This window comes from Hetaerina americana, unplaced genomic scaffold (assembly GCF_022747635.1).
Source record: "Hetaerina americana unplaced genomic scaffold, ioHetAmer1.1.p SCAF_20, whole genome shotgun sequence".
NCBI lineage: Eukaryota > Metazoa > Arthropoda > Insecta > Odonata > Calopterygidae > Hetaerina > Hetaerina americana.
In genome coordinates, this window is record NW_027286764.1 from 8,788,636 (window position 1) to 8,812,211 (window position 23,576).

The window sequence follows — 23,576 nt, forward strand, 5'->3', positions numbered from 1 at the left end:
GAACCATTGTTATCATTTTTTTAACTAAATCATCCGATTTTAAATAGTTGTAAACACGAGCAGATTTGCCATAGCATTTTCAGTTTTTTAAAAAGGCAAAATACAGGGTTCGTTCGGAAAATAAGTGTACTGACTCCTGGGCTGGGCGCGCCGCTCCAGGCGCGCCCATCACCGCTCTGACGGGCTGCGATTGGAGGGGGGTATGTTGGCAAGCGACGCTGAAAAAGGCAGTCGGCTCTGAGCTGTGGTGTAGTGAGGAGCTCTGTTAACGCGAACCTCCACGCTCGACCCACCTCACGGAACGCGATGCCGAAGTTTTTGGAGCAGCGTTATTCCATCAAATTTGCGGTAAAGCTTGGGAAATCGTCTACCGAAACTGTCGGTATGATTAACCAGGCTTACGGGGAGTCAGCCATGTCCAGAAACATGATCTTTCGGTGGCACAAGATGTTCGTGGAGGGCAGAGAAGAGGTCGACGACGAGTCTTCGAGAGGTTCCCGATGATGCCTTCGTGGGAGCGTTCCAGGAATGGGAACGCCGCTGGAACAAGTGTATCGACTCACAAGGGTCCTATTTTGAGGAATATTAGCTTAAGATATATAAAAGTGTAATAAATTTTTTTTCCTGAGCTCAGTACACTTATTTTCCGGACGAACCCTGTATTGTAGCTTTGATCGAATATTAAAATAAAAAGCATGTGATGGGTATAGGTGAAATGAACATAAGCAGCTTAGTTAGAAATGAGGTTTAATAAGAGTTAAGTTTTCCCCTTATTTCGAGCGCCCTCTCTTGGATTTTTCAATCATAGCTGAGTACATTAAAAATCATCGCAATAGACGTGGAATGATATTCATGTACACAAAACAAATGTAATGAGAATACAGAGGCAGTGGGAAGCTAAATTCAAACCACCAGTATTATCTAATAGACGAATTGGTCAATGTTTAGAATGCGGGGATACTTTTTGATGAAAATGGTTCATGCTTATCGGGTGAAATGGCTGAAGAAACTTAATTAAATTATTCGAGGCAAATAAAATTAGTTGCAGCTTTCGGTGGAATGCGTCGGAGAGAGATAGAAAAACAGTTGCCAAATAAATATTTTCTAGTGAAAGTGAGAGTGTGAAGCAGGAGATGAGGGGACGCGTCGGGGCAAAAAATACCTAACGATAATACTTAAAATTATTAAGGAAAATTACTGAAAAATATTAAATATTAAGGAAATACCTAAAATAAGGAAAAGGAAAGTATTTGGGTGGCTGGGAGTTTCTACGCAAGGATAGTAGTATCAATTTTTTCTAGGAGAAGGTGTGTTCACCTAGCCTGGTTTCGCGGCCTCGGAAAAGTACAGAGAATGAAAAAATTCCCATTTTCCTCATTTAAATGTCCCGAAAATTTCTTCATTCATTTCTAATCCTAATTATTCACTGATCTTCGTTTCTAATCTGACAGGTTCTGAGAGCGGAGGGGTAGGCTCCTTTCGAAGATAGAATTTTCTTTCCAAAGTAGAATCTCAGTAGAAGGTTTCCGGGTCAAAATCATGGGAATGGCAGGGCGGGTGAATGAAGTAGGGGCGAGGACACCGGAGCTACGTCATTCAACTCAGGATGGCTCTATCCCTTCGCCATTTTCTCACTTCCCACCGAATGTCCGATAGACCGACTATATACTCCTCCTCTAACCAGTCTTGCTTCATCTAAGTAATGGAATCTTTTTGGGGGTTCTTAGCCCACGATTTCCCTCTTCACCCAAACACACGCACACACACAAACACACACACTCTCCCTATTCACCCCCCCATCGGCACAACCCCCGTTCTCTTTCCCAAGCGGCCTTCTCTATTTCCGCCAAATTCAATGGATCCTTCCCTCATCCCCACAGACTCATTTTCGTTAAGCTACATAATATTTACCCCCTCCCTCCACCCCAAATTCTCTCTCTCCCCCCCTTTTACACACCGCTATACCCTTACCTTCTTGACTTTTATAAAGTCATCCCCTCCATTCGCTCTTTTCCCTCCCCAATCCCTTTTATCACATTTTCCTTAGCCCCCCAAATAAGTATTCCTAATCCTTCCCCCAGTTTCACTCCAGCTCCTAGGAATACGAATGCCCCCATGGGGATCACAGGGGCACCGGTTTTCTTTGACGCAATTTAGGGGATGTTAATGTGATTTCATATTGATCGTAAGGGATGAATATTTTCTAAAAATAAAGTACTTCTGTGAACAAATTTGCAATGGAGTTGTTCAAATTATTTAATGGCATGAAAGCATGCAACAAACTACTGAAGATACAACTAGTCAAAGAGAATGGTAATGCGTGAATAGATAGCAAAGAATTAGCTAGTGCTTTAAAAATCTTTTTAAAAAATTTTAATAAACTTGTGTTGCTAAAGAAGAGGAAGTATGGTAATTAAATGATAGTTTAAGTTTTATTATGAATCGTTTCCTTCTGTAGATAATCCTAAAATCATATTGTTTCCATAATCAAAAATACTTCTGTTGTACTTATCATGTGGAATATCGTACAAAGGCCGATATGACCTTAAGGTGAATTCCGACGACACATATAAATGACCTCCTCTTACGTGCTCAAAATGTTATATTTATGAGTTTTTAGCCTATATATTAATTAAACGACTTAATTGGTGCGAATTGAGGAATTATTGACCATTTTTTTACCGAACCCATATGCATAAATTCATTAGAAACAATGAAAAACACCCATGCCCTAGGCGGAGGTAAACCCAACTAGGCGGGGTTCGAACCCGCAGTCTCTGAGTAAGTAGGCGCCCTACTGCCAAAGGGGGTCAGCAAAGCTTACAGCCATTATTGAGGCAACATTTTATTGAACCACCAAATAATTAAAATTATCATAATATACTCGTATATTGTTGTTAAATAATTTCTCTCCAATGAAAAATTGAATTAACATCTCAGTCAATATGCAAATTATGTCTTAGCTTGGATCTTGTAATTTTCTTTAGTAAGATTCATGAAATGCCATTCCATTCGAATTTTCTTTAGATTAAGAGTTATTATTGTGAGTAAAACCTCAAACTAGTGCTAGAAATAACTGGTTTCCACAGATTTTGGACCCATTTTTGGACTCACCAGGGTGATATTTCTGCCTTGTTCCCTCTTAATAGAATTTCACCCATTCATCATTAGTTGTCCGTCGCTCGTGCAGACAAGCGTGATGAAAATTTATGACTTAGAAAAAAAAATCTCTTTTGCGGTCACGTCCTGACTGAGTGGAGAAAATAATCATCTCAATAATGTAAAACCTTCAATCATTTCAGATTTTATAATTTTCTTTTTCAAGGTCACCATATTACGTGGTACATAAATATGGATGTCAACTCACAAAACTTTTGATGATATGAAATCAATTTGCAGTTAGCATTTGACTGAATCGACGTTTGATATCGATTTTTAAATACATTTCTAATAGTGAAAATGCATATTGATTTCCTTCCCCTTATACAAATGTGGTGCAAAACTGAAAGTCGTGAGATTATCACAATTGAGGAGTATTGATTGATGTGCTTGCCCACCAACTGCTTGATATTCCCAGAACATGAAGACAAACCTCCTTCGCCTTACTCCCCCACGCAGTATTTTCTACCGCTTGCCTTTCACAGCTCGTCCTCCCGACAAGTTTGCTACATCTTACGTCGGGCATACCGCAACGGGAGTTTTAATTGCATTTGCCTGAAACCCTCAAATCCTTTATGGTAATAGAATAATTCGGTTGCGTAATTTTCAGTTTTTGATCGATTTGTAAAAGCAAGTAAAGGGTCAAAACTTGGATGTGTTTACGAAAGGCGGGTGAAATCAAATGCTTATAGGCCAGAGAGTTTTACTAATCGGGAACACAAAAAGGCAACAACACTTTATACGCATCGCATTTGTTGAATAATTTCAAAAATATTGGCTTAAACTATGGTAAATACCTTTGATAAATTTTAAAGTGATCGTATAAGTCATGAGAGTGATTATTGTTAATGCTTTATGAATATGCATTAAATATTTTTCAAATTATTTTCTAAATAAACTGAGATGAAAGATATAGAAAGAAAAGTACGAAAAGAACTTTCGTCTAAGATATCCAATATTTCATTTAAAAAAGTGTGGCGAAAATTCAGAAATGCATAAAAATGTTTAACTAGCGATTGGGAGTTTTAAGTTTTTATGTAGTCATAGTTACGAGTTCAAATTTCTTTCGACTAATATTTTTTATTCCTCAATCTTTTCCTCACGTACTCTTTAACGTACACTGCTCCCTTTCAGCTGTCGTATACTGTCGCATGTAAATGAAAGTGCATCTATTTTCCCCAAATTCCGCTTTCTTCAATGAATTTATATTTCTGCTCTCAGTGACGCCATTAAACTATATGTCACTTAGCAAGGATCGACAAGATTTTCAATAATGATTGACGAAATATGAGAAAATCAATTACAATGATTGAATCATGGTACAAAATATAAGGAATAGACCTGAATTAGGCCGAATCATTCGTTATTCCATTATTACATATAATATAAAATGCGTCATTGCATATTCGTAATATTAAACCTGTACGTTATTCTTCGGGATTAGGATACAAATACGGGAACATTTACCTTTTGGATGAAGCTATTCCGGACAAAACCATCGTGAAGAATATTCAGGCCCCACACTGTGCATTTCCTCATTTCGGGAACCCGTTAAAAGTCAGTATTCTGGGCGTGGAGAAAGAGTCCCGTGATGCTAAACGAATTTACTTCTCTCTCGGCGTGTGTGCGTTCGCGTGTGATTTTGTTTTCTCATTTCATGGGGCAACTTGTGCAACTATTTCCGCCCCTGCCCCTGGCCATCCCACTCGAGGGGCCTCAGTCTCCAAGGCGTCCCTCTCCGTCTAATTTTCTTCCTCCCGAAGACATTCCCCCTCTTCTCATTTCCCATTCCTTCCGTCTCCCCTCCCTCATTCCACCACTCCCTCTCTCTTTCACACTTGGCTTCCTATTGTCATCTCTGGCCCCTTCACCCGTCTTCCACACCAACCCTCACAGGCGCTGTTGCTCTGCCAGCCCTACTCTCAACGCACTCCCTTCCTCCCGAGGAATATTAAGTACTCGGGAGGATTTCTCGAGAGTAGTGTTTGAGTGAGAGATTTTTTGTTTTCCTTCCGACTGACGATCCGGTGTGGCTCCTTGGTATTTAAATACTCTCGCGGAAGCATTGTCAACTTTTTGGTGATTTTGTCGCGGCTGTCGATCGAGGGATATGGTTTTATATCTTAGGGGTTGCCCGGGGAAGGATTTAAAATGTAAAGTTAAAGCGCACACTTACATTGAGTTACGGGACCAATGAGCTTTCATATGCGCTATGTTAAATGGTGGAGGAGGAGTTTTTCGCTAGAATGATTTAAAGTAGAATATTGACTTTAGCAAGATTTGTATCGAAACAAATATTCGTTTTTTTACAACTTATTTTTACTCCATGTAAAGTGTTTCTGATTTCCTCAATACGAGGTCTGTCCAATAAATACGTGAACTAGTGACCTTGACGGGGACTACAGCCCCACCCACTAGCGGCACTAGTTTTCTGTGACCCAATGAGCCGTCTTTGATTGGCGGATCGTCGAGCTGTGCGTAAGGTGCCAGTCATGTTCGTTTTTGTCGTCCTTGTTTTTACTGCTTGTCGAAAATGGAAATTAACGAAATCACGGAGCAACGTATCAGCACCAAGGTTTTCGGCGAAATGCGGTAAGGGTTGTCAAGAAATTATTGAAGCGTTGACAGCTGTTTACGGTGATAATGCTTTGAAGAAAAAATCCGTTTTCAAGTGGATTAAGCGTTTTAAAGATGGCCGACAAGACGCCACGGATGATGCAAGGCCGGGATGTACTTCAACCACCTGTGTTGACGACAACATTGATCGTGTGCGGTCCCTTGTCCTTACCGATCGTCGAAAAACTGTCCAAATTATAGCTGATGAACTGAATTTAGGTAAAATCAATAGTGCACACTATTTTAACCGAACATGATGGATGAATCCTTCACCATGACAATGCACCTGCACATTCAGCATTGATTGCTCGCCAGTTTCTGGCAAAAAATTCAAACACCATCCTTGATCATCCACCTCATTCGCCAGATCTCGCCCCCTTTGAATTTTTACTATTCCAAAAATACAAAAATGTTTCGAGAGGAAATCACTGGGTAGATGTGGCCACAATAAAGCTAGAAACGACTAGAAGACTAAAAAGCCTAGCAATAAATGGAGAGTACTTTGATGGAGACAAAATCGATATACAATAAATTGTGCAAAATAAAGTTTGTATGCCTCAGATCGCGTATTTAATGGACACACCTCGTATATTGATAGAAAGAGATACTATTTTTCTAATTTATCACGCTCCAGGAAGTGATTTACTAAGTACAGTTGTCAATTCGAAGGTCAATTTGACCGCCGAGGGTAGAGCTCACGTAACACGATGTAGTAGGGCTTATGTAGTAGCATTGCACCCAATTTTCATCTGTGATCACAAACCAGCTCAGAAATTCTTGTTCGTTGATCTAAAAACGGGTCAAAAGTTGTTCGGAAATGTCCATTCTGCTGCTATTGTGATCCTACGTCAAGAATCGCGGCAACCATCTGGCAGGTCATTTTCTCATATCCAATTCCACCGTTAAATGTGATATTCCCGTTCTGATTACATCCCTACATCTTGAACGAGTTCTCTCCCTTTCAATCGGCGATCTTCCATGAACAATTTATGTACTTTTGAAATAATTTCTGGGGGTATTGGCACATTTTGAACGACCCTACACGGGTCATCATCGGAGCTGTCCCCCCGACCAAACTCAAACTCGTTTGTCCACTTGGCAACGGTTGAATATGTAGGACCCGAGTCCTCAAGAGTGTTCTGAAAGACGGCATGAATTTCCTTAGCTTTCATACCTTTCTATGCGAAATATTTAATCACTGCTCGAATCTCATTTTTTTCAATCTTCACAAATCACTGCACGTGAACATTAACAGTGAGATAGCCGCACCACCGATCTCTTCCCAGGGCACTGACGGGTTATGTGTTTACCCATGGAGGATCACCTATTACTACGTGGGAAACTCGTTGCACTAGCGTTGACACCTGGTGGTGATTATGGAAACCTTTCAAACTACCCTCAGCCGAACGGTGGCGCTTTAAATGCAGTTCTTTGGCACACCGATTTGAAAGTTCAATTGTCACAACCACCAATTTCAATCTGCTACACGGCATTTGAATTATTTTTCCTTTATTGTAACTGTGGAACAATGGAATATCGATAAATAAAGGAAACTTTTGCTTTTTATTTCCTCTAATTTTTGAAACTGGTTTTGAGTAGGCTCGCGGAGTAATATCTTTAAAAGTAAGAGTGACATATGTCCTTGAAATCCATTTTGTGTCGGCATCGCATTCTAGGCTATGGTAAGACACGTGTTTTGGAGAATTAATAACACTCTCTCGGCACATCCTTGCCCCGGACTTCCGATTCGTACTCAACCTCCTTCCCCATCCACTCCTATATTCCCCCCCCCCACAACCCCTCCCCCAACACCCCCCAGAACCACTCCACCCCTCCCGTTCTCTCTCCCTAATCCGCAAAAGTCACCGCTTCCTTCGTTCGCCCCCGACGCCAGCCTTAATATAATTTTCCAATTTGCGCGCACGAGTGATAGTGTGCTTTCGAAGGCGGTGCTTCGGCCGGCTACTTCGAGGGCATCGGTTGGGCGGGGCGGTTGGGAGAACCAAGGGAAGGAGGGTTGGATGAAAAGGTTGGGCGAAGGGCAGGCTGTGAGCGACAGAAAGGGTATCTTCTGCTTTTGAAGTGACAGAAAAGGAGATGAAGACGGATATAGGCATGTGGCTTAGGTATGTATCTTGTGTGCAGATTATATACATATACATGAGTGCATGTACGCATATGTATGCATGTGTACATATATATATATATATATATATATATATATATATATATATATATATATATATGTGTGCATACCTATATTCTACACCCGCGTGAAAGTCCCCTTTCAAATTCAAAGGTCTATATCGAGAGCCCTTCACAGAGAGAGGAGTGGACCGACCGACCGGCCCTCTGACTTCCCCGAAATCCCTCGCCGTCGTTTTCCCATCGGCGAAATGCCAATATTCTTTTATTTTTTGCCCCTCCAGCCCCCCCCCGTTCCCCTCCTCACTCTGCTGCTCTTCTGAACATAGCCAACCCACCCCTTAAACATCCCGCGACCCACCCCCGCCCTTACTTGCCTCACCGACCACCAAGGGCCGCCTCTGCCTTCCCAATGCAATTTACATACGCGCCTCACGCCCGCGGCTTCATCCCCTAGTGGAATCATCGAGCCAACCTTAGGCAGTCCATGTGTGACACACATACTGCGATATGAAGTTTGGGAAATGAGCGTGAATGAGAAGTGAATTGCGCTGGAAACTGCTCCCATTTATCCGAAAAAGTTAAGCGGAAATGTAGCAGCTTAATACATCATGCTACAAGGACTGTCCCAAATGTAGTGCGCCTTATTTTTTCCCGGATTGACGGACGGACGGGTGCCGGTTTCATTGGCTTGATTCGAGGCAGTCAAGTCTCAGAAAAGGCCGTAGGCCAGTGATAGTTGGCTTCCAGCCTTTGTGGAGTGCAGATCTCTCGTTTGCGAAACCTCTTTAACGTGACCTCGATACGCTCCGTCATGCACCGGATATTGGAACAGCGCTACGCCATCAAATTTTGCGTGGAATTGGACAAAACCGAGAAAGAACCTCATGACAAGCTCAACGCAGCTTATAGTGATAACGTCATGGGTATAACGGGTGTTTTTAGTGGCACAAGTTATTTGGGGAGAGTGGAGAAGATTTTTGGAAACGCCGAATGTTGAGGACGCCCTTTGACCGAAAAAGTGTCGATAATCTTTCAAAAGTGAGGACTTTTGCTGAAAAGGAGTCGTAGATTGAGTGTTTGCATGCTTTCTGATAAACTTAGCATCTCTTAAAGTGGTAAGCAACGGCTCGAGACCAAAAAAATGGGCATGAGAAAGCTGTGTGAAAAGTTGGTGTCGCGAGTGCTCTCGGACGAACGAAAGGGAACTCGCACGCGGATTTGCCAAGAGCTTCTCGATCATGTCTCAGCCACCATAAAACTATGTCGGTCTCCTACCAGACTTCTTTTTCTTCCCCCACCTCAAATTAGTACTGAAAGGATGTCGCTACGGTTCGGTGGAAGCGTTACAGATGGCCGTGACGAAGAATCTTAGCAGTATTCCGAGCGCCGCCTTCCCAAAGGCGTATGAGGCGTGAAAAACCCGCTGGCGGCGGTGTGTGGACCCCCAAGACTTAGCCATTAGACTTATTACCATGAAACTAGAATTTGAATGGGAGCCACTAGCTCACCGTTGGTTTAAATACAGGTTAATTTTACCACGTAAATTTGAGATACGTTACCTGTCTGAGGATTTTAAAGGTAAATTACGGGCCCCGATGGTCAGGTCACATGGGCAAAATCAGGGAGATAAAGAGAAAAACGGATATATTTGATATATCGTTTTTCCTCGTATCATTAGAGATCAAAATAGATACGACAGCAATCGCGTAGGAGAAAATTAGAATTATTTGTTTATTATTATTATTTCTTTTTCCTTCATGTAATTCTTTTTATTTTATAGACCCATATTTTTAACAGTTCTATGGCAAGATTTAAATATACTTATTTTGTTAATTAGTATTGCTAAATATGGTAAGTACTTTCTTTTGTGTGACTAAAGGTTTTCGAGTTCATAATCAAACTAATATATGCATGTGTAGAGGTAATATTGATTCAATAGTTTCTGGCTCAACTTTGTGGAAGGCCCCTGACGATGAGGCCTAAACGTTGAAACTAATAGTACTAAATTAAAGAACAGTGCAAGAATACATTTTATTCTTCATTCCAATAGAGGTAACATGATTGTTTTTCTGCATGCGTGCCTGGTGACCTAACACCCCCCGCCACACGCCCTTGCAGCGGCTTGCGGGGTATTGAGTAGATGAAGATATTAAATTTTCCGAAAAATTATTGCTAATTGCAATCTGCCGGCCGGGGTGAATTTTGGCTAGACATGAGGCCATACAAATCTGGAAGCTGTCGTCCTTTATCCGGAAGAATAAATCTGGAAGAAGTCGTCCCAGTATGTCCTTTTTGCGATTTTCAGAGCCTTTAATATGCGTAAAATGCACGGCCACACATCCCCTTTGGCATTCGGTGTCGCCTCGACACTCAGGTTCCTCCCCGTACGTACCAGTTGCACACCGATGTGTGGATATGACACTGTCCCTGTTCGTCATTTTGCAAACGACCGAAAAGATTTGTGCAATGACACACTTTGCTCAGACGTTTTGATTGGCCCCCCTCTGGCATCGTGCGTTGGCTAAAGCCCCCGGTCCCATTCCGAGATGCGAGTAAGTTCAAGGAGAAGTCAACGCGGCTCCAGGGCCTTTCGTTTGAATTCGCAAACTTTAATACCCTCGACTTTATCACTGCAACCGAAGACAGCATTGCAAACTAGAGCAGTTTCAACTCTTAACGCTCGGTAATTAGTAGTTTGATTACCACTTGATCTAGACAGGCGGGCTCGTATACGTAGAGCAGGTAACGGGAGCATCATTTCAACCTAAGCGAATCGGGTGTTACCAACGCCATCATACATGCCAAATAAGTGCTGAGGAATCAATTGTGGTAATCTTTCTTTTGTTATATGTATTTCATCAAATCATACCGTGTTAAATCAAACGGTGGGGAACTTCTCTCTGCTGCAGTGCGGTTTAACTGCGGAATTTTCCATTTGAGCAAAAGAAAAACTACAGGGTACGGCAACATGACTTCCTTTTTCGATACTGTTTGGCGCTTGAAAAAAGGGAGTTTCGTAGCTACACCCTGTGCGTTTCAAAACATAAAGGTATGTTTACGGAAATAAATAAAGCACGTTTGGACTAGAGTCCACTTTTGGAAATTTTCAATTCAAAATGACACAGGTAAGGGCGAATGTCTTTCTTTTACATACTACTCAGATTAATTTCTTCGGCCAATGCAATTTTTAGTAATATAGCAAGATAAGCTGCTGAATATTAGTTATAGACGTACATGAAATGCTACAGAAAGAAGGTCACGTCGTGGCTTCATTATGACTCCAGGAACGTTTATTCTCATGGATACAAATAAATCAGCATATTGGACCTAATGAACATGCCGTGATGGAAAGGATAAACAAACCATGAACACAGTAATCAACCCGAAGGTCAATTTGGCAGCAGATGATGGTAGAGTTCACCCGGTACGTAAGTCTTAACCCCGATGTGCGAAATTCTCACATCAGGGTAGGGGGGGCCAAGTTCCTTTCCCTGTGCCAGCTATGGTTTCCCAGGAAGATCTGTTTCCAGAGACATGATGCGTACGGATTTGGTGGAGCTGAGGGTATTAAGAGAGGCGTGCTAATGAATCGAACCCGGGCCCTTAGATCATTTAATCAACGCTCTACCCTTTAGACTACCACATTCCTCCATACAAAAGACACGAATAGGAAAAAACTAGACCGAATAGTTTACATACATTTTTCATGAATAGCGGGGGAAGAGAGGTGCTCTAAAGAAATAAAGGGGAGGAAATTTCAGCACAATCAATAATACATTTCACGACGTAATGCACAATATACCGAGTGCAGTAAAAGAACAAAGAAAAATACTGCTTTGGAAAGAACACGGTAAACCTAACACGCAATAAACGTATACACACTTTCACATACTCGGTGATTGTACTATGTTTATATGGTAAAAACTCACGTAGGTGCATAAATATAAAGTCTTTAGTAGTGATCAGGTTGAAAAAATAAAATACTTAAAGAGGGTACCAAAATTTGGATGTCTATTAATTGTCCTCTCATCGACCAGTTCATATGTACAGTTCATGCCAAAATACATAATTCTTTGTTTATTCGGTAACACTGAAACACTATCGTAGTTCTCATCTGTATCACATATGTGTCGCAAAGCAAATGTTGTGACAAAAATTTCTTTTAGCAAAAGCAGTGTCTATTCACAAAAGATTACTTCATCGTTTTAGTAGATTCATCCTGTGTTTTGTAGGCAATAGAAAGATGGGGAGGAAGACAGTCAGACAGATGTCGTCTTTCATTAAACCGTTGTTGGACTAGCAAGAGGAACCGAGGATGAGGCACGCTCCGATTCGCCGCTTCCCCTACAAATGTTTCATTATTATCTTTTGATAAACCTGCAGTTAAAAATGAACACCACTAGTGTAGGATGGCATAATGCACTCGCTCTATTTGTTAAATACTCTGCGCTGTGGCGTGCAGTGAAAAAGCCCTCGCTGCTGGAGATTACAATGTGACCAAGGCACACAGCCCCATAATGCGATTTCTCTTGGATCCACTCCATTGAGAAACGTCTATATGCTCGTGTGTAACTCCTCATTTGGTCATGCGTGCATATATACTAGCTTCTATCAATCGCCATTTGCTTCGAACATCCACCGGTAGAGAATGGATGTGAGCGACCTACTCGCGCTCCTTGGAGTGGGACGGGAGGAAAAGAGCATTGGTCTTTGCATCCTCCTGAAAAATCGAGAGCTTTCTCCGCGCGATACTTATTCAAAACATTGCTTATCCACAGGAACCAAATAAAAGACTTCATTCCTTTGCATGGAGGATTATGTTTACACGACATAGAAGAGCTTCCCAAAGTTGAGAGTGTGCGTTTAACATTGACCATGATGGACACATTAAAATTCTGCATAGCTCAAGTACTTGTGAGTGCTATCTATCATGGAGAATTACGAATAGTATCAGTTCATGTGAAAGCAATAGGTTTGATAATTCCAGTACATCCGTGACTTTGCTTTTTCAGATAAACCTGAAGGTTAAAGCAGAAAAGCCAACATCCTGTATAACTCCCGAAATTCTTGCAGTGGTTACGAACTTTGGGGAGGGTAGTAAAATGCTCTCGTCGGATTGCGTGGTGTACGTTTGTTGCAGATCTTGAGTCTGAAAGTAACACAGTGCAGGGGAAGGGGTGAGTCGGGGTCGAAGTCTGTGCGGGAGTAGGAGTTGGAAGTTTAACGGAGAAGTTTCTTTCATCTCCTTTGCTATCTTCTTCTTCCTCCTCCCCCCATCCCCTCATCCACTCCCCCACCACCCTATAACGCCCCCTTGGAGGCAGATGTGCACCCTTTGTGTGCAATTTGGACACCAGCACGCTGGGAGATATGGTAGGGAGTTGGGTGAGAAAGGGTAAGCGGAGGAGGGAAGGGTGCCGGGCGGGAACATCGGTAGGTGCTGCAGCGGGTGCCGCGAGATGAAAGGAGCGCGGCGGTCGGCCGGAGTGCACCATTGTGTATGTGTAATAAGGATGAGGCATAATTCACTTCCGCTCGCCCCTGCTTCAGGGGCGCCCTCTTTCCGAGGGAGTAGGCCTCTTTGCCCTTTTCTTTCTAACTTGCCTGCGCTCCCAATTCCTCCGATCTCTTAGAACTGAAGACTAAAAACTAATAATAGGATAAATTAAACAAGACAGAGCTTCGAGGGATCCGGACAGGGAGCGGGTATGGAGGGAGGGGGGGGCTGGGAATCGCGGGAGGACCGGAGCGGAAATGAGGGTTCTCGCTCATCGACGCGGCTCCTCGTAAAATCATAGCGCGAAGATAGAATTTGAGCATTTTGCCCCGGCACCTGCTCCCGCATGCTCTCCTTACTCTCCCGAAGTCTTTATGTGTTTACATTTCTTTTTCGGCATTATTAGTTGCGGAGATGTTGATGGTCGTACCGTGTGGTATAAGATACGACCCAATTTCAAGAAGAATCCTTGCACGTTTTGCTGAAAAGAATCCGAGAGGAGAGGCTTGGAAGTCATTTCGTTTTGAAATTCGAGGACTCTTCCACTTTCAAATAACGCCAGTCAATTATTAATTCTTGTGTCTCTTTCTTTTCGAAATTCATTTCCTAGAATATTTATGTTTTTTCATTAATATTTACGAGAAAGTCTTGGTACTTGTGTATCATTTTCCTTCTCTTTAGGAAGTCTAGACCACCCATACCAAGTCAAGTCTCGGTAAACGACACCCCTACTAGGAATGACTAATCCCCTTTACCATTCTTTCTCTCCCACCACTCCCGCCTATCACTCTATTCCTTTTCAACACTCCTTATGATATCCCTACTCTAAGGTTAAAATATATTTACACGGAATCGTACGCAGAAATTTGTGCTTAGTATCTTTAGGTGAAACGTGCATTGAAACTTGTATTTCGTAATGAATTCTGCTCAAAACTGAAACAGTTTTATCATCACGGAAAACTCATTCACAAATACGGGACAAAGAGTTACATGAGTGTGCGTACATGTATCATATCTTTGCATGCTGAAACGTTAAAAAATATAATAAATTTGGTCATTGGCGAAGCGGTGAAGATCAAAGCACAGAGAAATTACAAAAATATTTTCTAGATTACTTCAATGGCCCAAACACCTTTTTTTTACATAGATGAGCATATTCGAATACAGAATTCAACCAGAAGGTCGGTTTAATAAGTGATGGTAGAGTTTACCCAATACTATGTCCTAAATATCCTTACACTGAAGAATTCAATGGAGTAAACTGTTTTAAGATGGCAGAATGAAAAACATATTAATCAAATATCATCAATTTTAGTTCTTGATTTGATTAGGATGCTTCGTGAAGAAATTTAAGATACAAAATTGAATAAATATTGACAGACTGGCCAAAAGTTAAAGGTAATTATTGGCCTATATTGGAATTTAAATGGTCAAGCAATTACAATGCAAATATTTGCAGAAGAATGATTAATTTTATTAGCTTACTATATGACTCCTTCAACACAAATCACATTTATTGATTTGGCCTTGGCTTTCACACTAGCTCCTTCATATCCTCCTTACCTAAAAAAGAGAAAAATGGATGTTTGAGAATAAGTCATTAAAATAACCTCATGTTTACATATTAACAACAGCCTTATATTAAACAAAAGGGTTTACAATGCTGAAGAGTTTTTTTTTATTATTTTGTTTATGACTCACTTCCGCGTAGTTTTAGGACGAACAATAAATATATGAGTGAATATTTTACCTTAATATAAATTTTGTAATATTCATCTTTTGTAAGAATAATATAATTTTCATATGAGACCTTTAAGATTTTTTTGAATTTATATTTTTACACACCTTCCAAATCACCAGATGTCCCTGAAAACCATAGGTGGCGCAGAGAAAGAAACCGCTTCACCTGGTGAGTGATTTCACACGCCATTTTAGGGCTTGGTATTGGGTAAGGTTAATTAACACCTACTGTACCGACCTTCGATTTCATAACTGTTTTGGTTTTTTTATTGATACAGGGTGTTTAAAGAGGAAAGTGGAAATACAATTAAAGAAGGTTAACTTCAAGAGAAGATAGAGGATGTATTTAAGCATTTTTCCCTTCTAAAATATGCTTAGAAACCCTTAGTTACATTTAGTGAAAGAATGACCAAGGGTATTTCTTGTAAACACTATCCATTATGATTCATATTTAATTCCTGACAGGAAAGCCTATCTACGTTTTTTATATTCTCAGTGTGACTTTTAAAGCAAGTAAATTCTCTTCTCCCTTTTTTTCGTCTCAGGTCATTTGGATATGGGTATAAGCTGCGTGCCTTATTTCCCTTCGTCCTGATATCGTCCTTTGTCCTCGGCTCATTCCTCTTCTTGGGATATCTGCCGTAAAACTCACCGCTCCCGGGAATTTGAGCGTTACATAAAATTCATTGCGTATGAACAAAATAGAGATTGCCATTCCTCGGGGAGGATGAGCCGCGAAAGAGCGCATACGACTGCTGAATGATTCGAGGACGGACGCCTTCCCACCGCCTTTTTCGCAAAATTCTGATCCATAGTATAAAACCACAGGACAGCTAATTTTCCTGACTTCGAAATTTCATTTTCTCAACCCAAAGAGGATTCTCGTGAAAGAAGGCTTGTCTCTTCTATTAAATTGAAGAGATTTTGAGATATGTCTGCTCCGCGTTCTATTATTATTTATTTTGCTGGTTTTTGCATATTGTTGCCCAACAAAGAAATTTACAACTAAATTGAAATTTCAAAATTAATCTTAGGATTGATGGAGAGTTTAATTGCATTTGAGGTAATGGAAGTCATGAAGTATAATTTAATCCCATCACAATGTCAGTAGCATATATTCTGCTTTATTTTTCCCCATGTTATTCATGGAAAATCCAATATATTTCTAGCACAAATAGAGAGCATCAATTTAATTGTAAGTATGGCTTAATTATTCGCCGTTCCAACTTTGTTCCATCGTATCATCAGTAGCAGTGTAATTATGAAAACGAGGAGAGAATTGGAGGTTTAAAAAATGTGTGGAGGCTATTTGGCTATTCTTGCGTTGGCCATTGATGGGCAGATAGATAAAATTGAGACCGTAATGTCCCTTCTTCCATTCAACCCCTCGTCAGGCACATAAAAACAGAAATAATAATAAGAGGAAATATAAGGCATTTTAAAAGAAGAAAATATGGTAAAATTATACGAGGGTCATCCGGAAAGTAGTACCCGTTCGTGCCGCATGAAGTGCTGACGACGCGAGTAGCCGCTGGACGAGGTCAGATAGCTTCAGTGGCTTGTCTGCCTTCTCTGAGCCAAGTTGCGTGACGCTAGCATTGCCTGTGTTGTTTCTGTGATTGTTTACAATGTTTAAAAAAATTGAGAACGCCGCCAGTTGTGAAGTGAGGGCAGTGATTAAATTCCTCAATGCAAGAAACGTTCGCCCATGTGATATTCATCGCCAATTAAAGGAGGTGTATGGAGACAATGTAATGGACGAGTCGTCTGTTCGGCGGTGGTGTCGCAACTTCAACATGGGGAGGGGGAACACACACGACGATGAGCGTTCGGGGAGACCGTCTGTCATTACAGACCAACTGGTGAGCTCAGTTGACGAATTCGTGAGGAACGATCGGCGCGTCACAATTGATGACATCTGTGAGCATTTTCCCAATGTTTCTCGAACAATTGTTCATGAAATTGTTAAACACCATCTGCATTATGCAAAAATTTGTGCAAGATGGGTCCCTCGCGTATCTCAATGAGCTGGCGGCGAAGGACTATGCAGCAGGAATACAGAAACTTGTCACACGTTATGACAAATGCCTTAATTTGCTTGGAGATTATGTTGAGAAGTAGTTTAAAGTATCCTCTTTCAAATAAAATTTTTTATGTTTGTTAATATTTACTTTTGTGTCTTTATTTCACGAACGGGTACTACTTTCCGGATGACCCTCGTATGAATACTAAAAGAAATGAGTACAAGAAGTAATTTTGTAGGAAATAGCTTGGGAGTTCAGACATGAAGACCCTTGTAAGAACCCACAAAAAAAACACCCAAAAAAGTGGGGCATGTGAAAAACCTGCAAAAAACCTAAAAGATAATAGATAAAACAGCAAAAATAATAATAGTACTAATAGAATAAAAATAAATTAATTGCAATAAAAATTTTTTCATCCGCAGGGCATTTCAGATCATTCTAGCAATTTTGAGCAATAAAAAATTTTTTAGTTCCTTGGCTAGTAATACTACCTGTAATGTTTTTAGTAAATTACTATTTAAAGAGTTTCATGAATAGCTTGTGAAATCCAATTTCGGTAAATAACTGTGCGCGCACTCCCGCCATGACTCTCTATGTTTCATTAGGATATAATTCAATAATTTAATTCAAAGTCAATATCAATTCTTATTCAATTCCATTCTTTACCAAACTCTAAACTTAAAATATTTGCCTAAAAATTTAACTTTTTAATGCAATAACCCTTGTACACTTATATTTGCACTACAGTCATAAAATATTTTGCTGGACCCTAAGGTTCACTTGTTTAAGTTTCTAAAACTGTGCATGCCTAATTATTAACTATTTTGCTCGCGAAAACGAAACCATGGTATATTGCACTCTTAGTATTGATGTAACTATTAGGGGAATTTCTTCTAAATTTTAACTTTATTTTAAACAGAATAGCATCGTTTTTCAGACAATATTTTTTAAATGATGAGTGTAGAAATGTGAAGAAGAAAGTATAATACTCCATTTTGAAATCCTTTTGATTCCCACCCCGCAGCTGTGAAATTCCGCTGACTTCGAGGAAAAGTAATTGCCCGTTCCCATGTCTCTTTGCCGTCGGCGGATAATGGAGAAGAGGGTTGGAAGGGGGATGGAGGGGGAGCAGGGGCGAAGGAGGAGGCGGCGGTTAGCGGACACCTTTAAATCGAAGCCCAAAGCGCAGTCCGCTCCCCGACACCACTCCAACTGAGGGAACCAGAAACGTTACGGTTCGCCTCGGCAAACCCGCAGATTCTAGTGGGAACCAAAAGGAACAAAGCGGAAGAGTATAACCGAAGGAGACACTATGACGCTGCCGCGAATGCTCAGGTTAAGCTTGGGACAGAATCCTTCGGAGGATTCTGCGCGAACGATTTTTCGCTCCGTCGAAATATCCGATGACAGGTAATGAAATTGGCAAGGAATGAATGAATGGGCCGCAGTGTTGTGGAATGTAGGTCACGACATTTTCTCATTCTCTCCCGTGAGTAAATGGAATCTCGACTCTGGGTGCGCAGAGCCCCTGATGATTGCGACTGGGCAGACTCTTTCAATGATAACTCCGTCTCAAGTGAAAAATAGGATTCGATAAACCCGTGCTCTCGCTCTATAAACCGCTAACCTCCGCATTGTTTTCTTTGAAGAACGAATGCCTATGAAATTGATGTGCTAATGAGTGGAGAAATGCTTCAGTGTGATTCTTCTTTCGTGATTGGTTTCTACGGATCGACGAGGATGCTTTCTTGCCTGAGGTATAACACTGAATCACTATAGAACTCATTCCTTCTTGGAGGGAAATACGTAGCTAATTTAAAAAAATTGATAATTTAACTTTATCGATCAGGAGATACAAGGTTGACTAGTATTATCCAGATTTTCCTTAACTGCATATAATTCATATCAGCCAATTATTTTTAAAATATCAGATATCAATTTAATTTTATAAAGAGCATGTATAATTGCTACTGTTGGTATTCTACCAGTTAGGGTAGGCTTTGGAGGGACACGTTCTAAAAAATTATGCAAAAGTATTTTTGCTATCCTCTACTGACAAAAAACATAACTTAAAATTGGAAATTGTTTAACTGCAGCAGTTCCCTTTTCAATTCCGCATATTTTCTTCCTCCCTTCAACCCATCCAACATCCTTATCCCATCCCTTCCTTTTCCTCGTTGGCCCAACGTTTTCCCCTCTGTCATAATCTTCAGCATCCAATTGCGAATTAGAACTCTTTATACCAATCTCTCCAGCTTTCTTTGAATTTCTCCAAAATATCCTCTCACCTCCTCCACCATACTTAGCACTTTCTCCTTTGTTTTCCTTTCGGTTTATTTCACCTTTTTCATCCTTCTGCAAACCCGTATTTCAAATACGTCCAATCTATGCCTATCATCCTGCTTCAATGGCCATGTTTCCTCGCCATGCATAACTACGCTCCATATCAAAGTTTTATCGAGTCTTTTAATAAAGCCCTTATTCAACGTCCCTGCTATGATCATTTTAGTCCAACATATTTTCAAGGTGGATAAACTGTTCCACCGGTTCTAGTTGTTGCCCTCTTTTTTTAATGTTAACCTTAGTTTATATCTTTCTAGAATCCGTATAGCCTTGTTTTCTTTACATATCATTTTGATTTTTTTTCAAATATTTTTGAACTTAACAAAAAAGGGAAAGGAAATGCTAGATTTTATTATTTAAAAAGCAAGACATTAGCGACGTAACTGCATATAAGTTGACACTCCTTGCGATAATAGAATTTATGCTTTCACTCAATAATAAGCGGTCAACTCAAAATAGATATTCGACCAGGAATTTAAGGATCAGTCTAAATCTGAATGGCTAAAATAAAGGAAATAAAGGACGGAAAATACTCAGAATTTTCGGTCAGGTTAAAGTGTAAAGAGTGCATAATCATGAAGTTTTAGAAAATTTGCAAATATTCTTTTGCAAATATATATTTGACTTCTTTTAATCAAGGCTCAATGAATCGCTTTAAAATGTCAGCTGAGAGAAAAAAGCGTGTTGAAAAATATTTTGCAATGCATATTTGACGATGTATTTGAAATCGTTTCGCTATTCGATCATGTCTGTAATGCCGGTCCCATAAAGACAATTTGAAGCAGGAGACGCATGGGCCGAAGTCAGAGCTTTTGTACATCGAAATGGAATCACTCTTGTTTCACTCAAGAATTTTGAAAACCTTGAAAACTTTATACTTAATCGAAAACATTCTTAGCATGAGCGTTCAAGAACTAACGATGTTTCTCCAAGATCTACAAATTTCAATGAAGAGCAAATCGCTGTACCGCTTTTTGATTAGTGATTTGTTTTTATTTCAAACATAAAATACTTGTTATGAATGGGAAGAGAAAGGTAAACACGTTACGAAGCGAGCTCACGCCTGCTTTTTCGTTAAAATTAAAAGCTACAGACAAACATTAAAACAGTTACAGTTTATTCCGACATTAAGGACTAAGATCAAGTATTAATTAAATATAACAGCAGATAATTTTTCTTTAAATCACTCTCCCTAATCAAAAATACTGATTACCATCATATTTTTTATGCCAGAAAGATTAAATGAAATTATTGTGGGTAGTATTTTAAAACTGTGCCCAGAATTTTCAGAGTTTAAGAGGACGCCTCGGTAGCTTAAGTGGCTAAAGCACTCGACCGGATATTGAGGGATCTGGGTTTGAATCCCAGTCAAGGCGAATGATTTTTTCACTCTGAAATTGTTGCATTGAAATGCACATTAGCGGATGACTCCGTTAAAAAGTTACTGTTGCGGTATCTCCCGCAGTTTCTTTGGACTGTGCCCAGATATTGTTGGGATCGGTTATATAAATGGAACTTATTCTGTTAGACGAAAATAAAATATCAATTCGGACACCTCGGTGCACCTGATGGAATCATAGGAAGCGGCTAGTAATTTAATACAATTATGTAAATTACAAAATCTCTCTTAGAATATTATTGATTCTGTCAAATTTATTACCTCCAAGTAGTTAGCGGTGATGCTGCCTCCATTCGCAAGTGTGGCTGAGGGATGAATTGAATACCACCAGTCAGCGTTGGCTCAGGAAGATGTCGGGAGCAGAGCGTCTGATATTTTTTTATTCCCTTCAGTTAAAAACGCGGGATGAAAGGTGGAAACGGAGCAAATATCAATTTGCGAAAGAGTGCCCGTCGGCAGTTCTCGATGCAGACTCGATTCAGACGGGGAAGGAACAGCAATGTTTTGTACGGCGTGTTTTTTCCGGGATCGGGTACAGGGGGGCGAGTTTGGGAGCAGGAGGGGGGTGGGTTTGGGCAAGCGGGCGGAAAGAGGGAGGCACATCAAAGGCGGTGGGCGGATGGTGCGGAGTCGGAGGGACCCTAGGAGCGCGGCACCACAGATAGGACGAGCGGAGTTGTAAGGGATGCGACGGATGGATTGGTCGCCAAAGCCTCTAATGCGATTGGTTGGCGCAACCGGATGAGGAGCCGTGGAGAGAAGGATCCGCTTCCCTCCCTCCCAGACGTCTCCCCACCGCGGGGACGGAGCTGGAATGAAGGGGGTGCTGGCAAGACCACCCCCCCAATATACTCCCGTCGGTGAAACCGGTATCAAAGACCCCTTCCCCCCACTCCCAATCCATATCGCTTGTAAAACTTGCCGACTTGCTAGCTCTGCCTCGCGACCGCCACGCCAGTGGCAGTAACTAATTCACCCCACGAGTGTAAGGTATGAATCCCATTGCCTGCTTGCGGGGGATTAAATGACGTTCCCGGCCACGTGTGGGGAAGCCCCTCCTCTCCCCCTTCTCCCCCTTCTGGGGAGCGAAGCGCGGGGGATGGTGGGCGCCTCCCGGAGACGGCCGGCGGGTTTGGGCGGCTGTCAACGCGACCGTGGCATGAGTGGAGTTGAATGCCCCGTCGTTAATTTATCCGTTTTGTCGAATAATATTCTAAAACATAATGCTGTATTGTCGTAGACCTCGACAATGCAGTACTCTTTAATATAGGTGGGTTATTCAATTCATTTCAACGATTCGATACATATGAATTGGTTCATGCATCTGTGGTTTTCATCGTTTATAATCAAGCATTTAACCGTATTGAACCAAATTCGTGTTTTGAATTGTTGCATTATGAATGGATGATTACGATAACGACCACGGAACAACGAAAAAAAAATAAGAAAAAAAAATGGAAAATATTGAGTGAAAACATACATTTCCCATACAATTGAGAATTTGTGACGAAATAATCAATTTTTGTGAATTGACTAAAATGTTTATTTGAGAAATTAATTTTATTTCCTTTGATATAAATTGTTATTTTACGTCTGTTAAACTGCGATATTTGTTCCATATTACATTATTGCATCGTGAATTGTTTATTATGTACTGTTAACCTTGGCAAGTTATTTTCCCTTGTGATTTGGAACTATTTCTTGGTTACTATGGGATTCAGTATTTGGATTATGTCCTGTGGTCGATTTAGGCAGTGTGAATTCCGCGGATTAATTATTTCAGCAAGAATTCCGAGGCTATATAAAACCTTCAAAACTTTCTCCAAAAACATTTTTAGCTGATAGCAAAAAGAACCAGCATATCTCAACTGATATTTGGGCCAGCCTGTATAGATCTTACATTGAATTGTTTTTTATTTCGCTCATTTTCCCAGCATGTCGGCACTTGAAGTAGGGGCCTACTTCCTTATTCAATCACTGCGGCCTAAAAAAGCTCAATAATGACTATGTCAGTGATGAATCAGAATAAATTGTATGCTATTCCTCCTATGCGCGTGATCAAATCATTTCATAATCATTAATTTAAATTAATCAATTTCAGCTTCATTGAAATTGTTCAAAGGAAGGTTCATGTCACTTCTTTGAAAATATCGCTAAGTATGTGATTATGCTCATGATCGAAACACATGCCAAATATCGTGTTTTTTGCTTTATTTCATTTGGTTTAAGCCAAAAGACATTCAATGCTTATTTCAAATTGCTCTATTTTAAAAGATAAATTGATAATAATTGAAAGTGGGTAGAAATCCTTCACCTTTGGTGGGGACTTAAATTGGGATCTATCGATTTCCGGCGGGGTGCAATGGAAATTCAACATTAAATGCCGCTGGTGGAGACTGCTATGCTGGATTAAGTATTTAAAAAAATGGGCTGTGGTAATACTGCTGCTATTGGGAGGGCAAAACGTAATGTTAAAAATATATCAGCACTTTTATGTATCCAGAATGTATCTGCCATTCAAAGTCAGCACGCATATTCGGCGTACAAGGCATTTGAATCCGCTTGGAAACATTAAGATACTGCAGAGGTCAGAAACAAAAATTGCGGTATCTCCAAAAGCTGTAGGCGTTGTAGAAACGAATTGATATTG

The 23,576-nt window shown here is 40.6% G+C and overlaps 1 protein-coding gene across 1 annotated transcript in view; it reads right to left on the bottom strand.

Annotated features, from left to right (window-relative positions):
- LOC139688573 (uncharacterized) overlaps positions 1 to 21,260 on the bottom strand; it is a 490,329-nt gene extending 469,069 nt beyond the window's left edge. The window contains exon 1 of the mRNA XM_071586126.1: positions 21,188 to 21,260. The gene's annotated coding sequence lies outside the window, so the exon portion shown is untranslated. The remainder of the gene's footprint in view (positions 1 to 21,187) is intronic.
- Between the last annotated feature and the right edge of the window lie 2,316 nt (positions 21,261 to 23,576).